The sequence below is a fragment of the Marmota marmota genome, unplaced genomic scaffold (assembly GCF_001458135.2).
Source record: "Marmota marmota marmota unplaced genomic scaffold, marMar, whole genome shotgun sequence".
NCBI classification, from domain to species: domain Eukaryota; kingdom Metazoa; phylum Chordata; class Mammalia; order Rodentia; family Sciuridae; genus Marmota; species Marmota marmota.
The window spans coordinates 1,154,329-1,159,555 of NW_026000283.1; the positions used below are offsets into that span (position 1 = coordinate 1,154,329).

The 5,227-nt window shown below is 36.8% G+C and overlaps 1 pseudogene; it reads right to left on the reverse strand.

The window, feature by feature from the left end:
• Positions 1 to 4,656: 4,656 nt before the first annotated feature.
• LOC107153020 overlaps positions 4,657 to 5,227 on the reverse strand; it is a 7,715-nt pseudogene continuing 7,144 nt past the window's right edge.

Sequence of the window (5,227 nt, forward strand, 5' to 3'; positions counted from 1 at the left end):
AGTCCAATGAGCATCACCGCAGAGGAGCCAATCAGCTAGATGTTGCTGGGGCCGAGGAGCCAATCAGCTAGATGTTGCTGGGGCCGCTGTGAGCCAATCATCAGCCGGCAGCTGGAAGTTTGCTGGCAGCTGGAAGTTTGCTGGGGCCCCTTTGGCTGTGGCTCTCAACATCTCCTAAAGCTTGTCTGTCTTTAAAGTGCCTGACCCATATGCATTTTGGAGCTTAGTTACTTATACAACTTCACATAAACAGATAGATACAAACCTTAATTTAGGGCAAAACCATAGTGTTACAAGCTACCTGTTTGGGAAGGCTGTATGGCTGTATGATTAGACAAATAAGGCCTGGAATCCTACAGGCCTAAGTTAAGTAATTAAAACACTTAAGATTACTTTGTTCCCTCATCTGTAAAATGGGAAAATAACAATGTTAGCCCCACTCTGAAATCAGATGGGTATGCAAGGTGCTTGCCACATTTAAACAATCAGCAACTATCAGCTATTATTGTTAGTAAACAAAATGTAAAAGAAACTTAAAACTTAATACTAAGATAAAAAAAATTATTCCGAGATCACTAAAAATAAGGTATCTTAACTTTTATTTATTTAAAAAAATTAGCTGTCAATGGATCTTTATTTTATTTATTTTTATGTGGTGCTGAAGATCAAACCCAGTGCCTCACACATGCTAGGCAAACTCTCTACCGCTGAGCTACAACTCCAGCCCCGTATCCTAACTTTTAAGTGGGTACATTTTCCTTTAGTACAAGTTAAGACTTAAAAACCTCTTATGAAATTCAGATCAAATGTTTGAGGAAACCTAGAATTTCATCAAACATAGATAGGTTTCTCTCACCTCTGACCCTCTGTGTGTCTCAAGGATGTAGTCATGACACTATAAGTGCACCACCACAATCTTGGGTCTGGCAATGGACTTGTTTCATGGCCAAAGTTCCCCAAGAACTATTGCGATCCCCAAATACCTACTTACACAAACCCAGCTTCTACAACACATACCCCAATAGCAAGATTGATTTGGGTTTCAAACGTGGAAAATATTCTTTACTTTTTCTAGAAAACTATCAAACTTGTAAAATATTTTATTATTTTTATTTTTAATGTATAAAAACAAAAACAAGTCTCATGGCTACAAAGGGAAGGTAACAGACAAGATAGGACTACTGATAGGGTAGTTGTGACAATTCTGCCTCTGTGGAAATGTGGGGAGAATGTGGGGAGAACCTACAAAACCTCAAGAGGGTTTATGCTACCACCTCAGGCAAAGTAGAATTAGATTTAAATAGAAGTTTCAATATTTTGACAGCCATGAATTATCAGATGCAAGATAAATAAAAAAGGATACCAGATATCATACTGGTGTTTTAAAAGAGAGAGGAAAGTTTGATCGAGGTTTTGTTGTTCTTGTCGTGGTTGTTACAATTTCAAAAAATGTTTCAAGATTTGATTTTCAGATTTTTCATGGTCTTTGATAGGAGTGCACCCTCTAGTGACTCCAGCGATGATGTACAAGTCATTCCACGCACCTCCAATCAGACCACTAACTTGAATAATTTCAACATTTCCTCTAAAGGTGAAAAATGGAAAATGACTTATCTAACTTTAAAAATCACCCTCCCTTCAAAGTCTTATACCTTCAAGTTTAGTTTACTTTGATATTTCTCTTTTATTATAAAGGAAATATACCCAGTGTTAATGTCCTTGGGCAATTAATTCATGAGTAATTGACTTCCTTTTTTTTCTATAATAACCATGTATTACCTTTAATATTTAATATTTTCTGTATTTGGAATGTCATAATTAGATATAAAATTATAAGTAATGTCATAATAAGCACCTGTGAACATACCACTCAGGTATCTAGAATTATGACATTTTGCCATATTTGCTTTAGAATTTTTAATTACTTTTTTTTGAAATTTGGGGCGGGGGGGAAGCAAGTATAATTCAGAGAGTTTTTTTCCTAGTTGTCAATTTGAAGCCCCACATCACCCAAATACTTTAGTGGTTAACATAAGCAAAGACATTTTCTTACCCAAACCATCAAAAATTTCAGACCTCATTTAAGTTCTGCCAATTGTCTTGGGATGTCCTGTGATGGCACTAATGATCCATGTCAGGCTGTCTCCACGTGTAAGTCAATGTCCACAGCTTGGGACTTCAGTACCCCAAGGTAAATCATCCCTCCTGCATGGATGCCTGTCTCACCTCATTCAAGCCATAGCAGAACCCCAACCCCATCCCCATGTAGACCACAGGCTTGTTGAGCCTCTTCAGACTCAGAACCTGATACACCTCTCATAGATGGTCTTCTCTTCTTGCTTGGGCTCAGGCTGCCTCGATAAGTTTTTCCTGCATAGATGTGCAGCTCATAATGCTCAGAGCCTGACACCCACACTACAACACCCACATATGTGAGATGCCCTCTTCATCTTGATCCTGCTGTGGTTCCCCTTCCTGAGCAAACCACACACAAGAAGGCCTTCCCTACCCTGTTCAGGCTCTGTTATGGGTTGAAAAATGTATTGAAGTCCTAACCCATAGTACCTCAGAAAGTCATAGATAAAATTCATTAAGATGAGGTCAAACTGGAATAAGATAGGTTCCTAATCCAATATGGCTAGTATCCTTTAAAAACATGGCCACATGAAGACAGAGATACACAGGCAGAAATCCATGTAATAATAAAGGCAGAAATTGGAGTTTTCCAGGTGCAAAAGGAACACCAAAGACTGCTGGAAAACTTCCAGAAGGTAGGAAGAGGCAAGTACACATACCCCTACAAGTTTCAGAGGAAATACTGGCACTGCTGACACCTGTGTTTTAAGCTTCTTGCCTGCAGAATTGTGAGACAATAAATGTATATTATGTTAAGCCACCCAGATTGTGGTTCTGTACTTTATTATGGTAGTCGTGGGAAACTAATACTAATATTGGTACTGGAAAGAGAGATACTGCTGAAAGAAATACCAAAAAAAAAAATGGAAGTGGCTTTGGAATTGGGTGTACTTTAATTTACCCCCACTACTGTATTAATAAGTCACATGCAAAAGGTGGAGGCTGGAAGAATTTTGAGGTTCATAATAGAAGAAGCAAAGATTGCCTGAAAGGGAAATTTGCTTAAACTACCAATATTATCCAAAAGAATTAAAATCAGCTTACTATACCAATAAATGCATGCCCATGTTTATAGTAGCACAATTCACAATAGCCAAATTATTGAACAAGCCTAGGTGCCCATCAATGGGTGAATTGATAAAGAAAATATGGTATATTTATACAATGAAATTTTACATAGCCATAAAGAAGAATGAAATTATGACATTTGCAGGAAATTGGATGGAACTGGAGAACATCATATTAAGTGAACTAAGCCAGATTCAGGAAGTCAAAGGGAGTATGTATTTTATCATATATAGAAACTAGAAAGAAAAAAATTTTTCATGAAAATAGAAGGGAGACCAGTAGAGGATAGGGATTGGGGAGGAGAGGAAAAGATGATATACTGGACAATGAAATTGACCAAATTGTTATGTGCATGTGCAAATACACCACAAGGAATCCCATTTTTATGTAATTATAATGTACTAATAAAAATGTGATATATATATTTATATATAATGGAATATTATTTGGTCATTAACAAGAATAAAATTCTGTCATTTGCAGCAGAAAATATAGCTTGTATAATAATAAAGTCTCTTAAAATCCTGATCCAAGCATGTCCATTTTTTTGTTTTATCAAACCTAATTTTATTTTAGGTTACTCTGCTGTTACATAGGGCATGACATTTTCACAAGGTTTTCTTTGAGACTGCAGTCAATGATTAGCAAAACATAATAGTGGTCCAACTCTCTAAAGAATTATCACTAGACAAACTGAACACCCTCTCTCATGTGTACAAATCTTTATGGAAAAGTACTAAGTTTTAGACTTGGACTTGTGTACTTTAATTTTCCCCCACTACTGTATTAATAAGTCACATGCAATTTAATTTGCAAAAAAGCAATGTTGTATTATAGCAGCAACACGCTACTTCCATTACACAGTAACATCAATACTAGAACCACCAAAGCAGGAGGTGTAAGTGACAACTTCTGTTGTCACAGATAGACACGACTTCCATCGGATATGATACACAGGAATGTCAAGTGCTTTCCCATTCATTCTAATACTTTTGGATTCCTACTAAAAAGAAATAGAGTAAGAGTATGCAGAAGTTGCTTACTAAAAGGAAACATTCAAAGAAGAATAATGAAGGAAATGTAGAAATTAAGAAGCTATGTACAACATTTTAAAATTGTAATTAACTACATTTTCTTATTTTCACAGTAATACAAAGCACAATGACTTGCAGAACTGGTTCAGATTACTTAAGCACCAGATATATTTTTAGTCCGCTACTGAGTATGTGGAAGTTAATTATGTGTATATGAAATGAAGCTATTAATACTTTTCTACAGCAGTAACTGCACACCAAGAAGGCTAAGACAATTACAAATCAAGGAATGGCGTTTTCCCCAAGTTGATTCCATACACATGAGTGAGTTTCTTTGTTACAGGAAATAACTGAAATAAGGAATGCAGACACATTAAAAGGTTTCTTAAAGGGAATAAGGATGACACTCTATTTATATTTAGTTTTCAGCCCCTTCTGCTGTATCACATTCTTCTCTTGCATGTCTGATGTCCACAATGTTAAGTTGTCTCTAAGGAACTGCACAATGAGGGTGTTGTCCTCGTATAAGTCTTCATTCAGTGTATCAAGTTCTACAATGGCCTCATCAAAAGCCATTTTAGCCAGTGTGCAGGCAGTTATGCATCATTAAGGATCTCATAAGAAAATACAGAGAAGTTAAGAGCAAGCCCCAGGTGGAATGGGTATAGAGGTTGTATCTCTTTCTTGCTTATATCAAATGCCTTTGGTAAGCTTCTTGGGAAATACCTATTGCCAGTTTCTGATCATCATCACATGCAACTTCAGCAAGATACAGGAAGTGATCTCCCTTCATTTTCAGATAGAATACCTTACTCGTTGGATTTGTTGTGTTGGCAATTAAATGCTTACCCAACAATTCCAGGACTGTGATGCGAATGGATCTTATCTCTGACTACACGTTTTCCTTAATCAGCTGCAACTTCAACAATAACAACAACTTTCTCCTCCTCCTCCTCCTCCTCCTCCTCCTCTTCTTCCTCCTCCTCCTC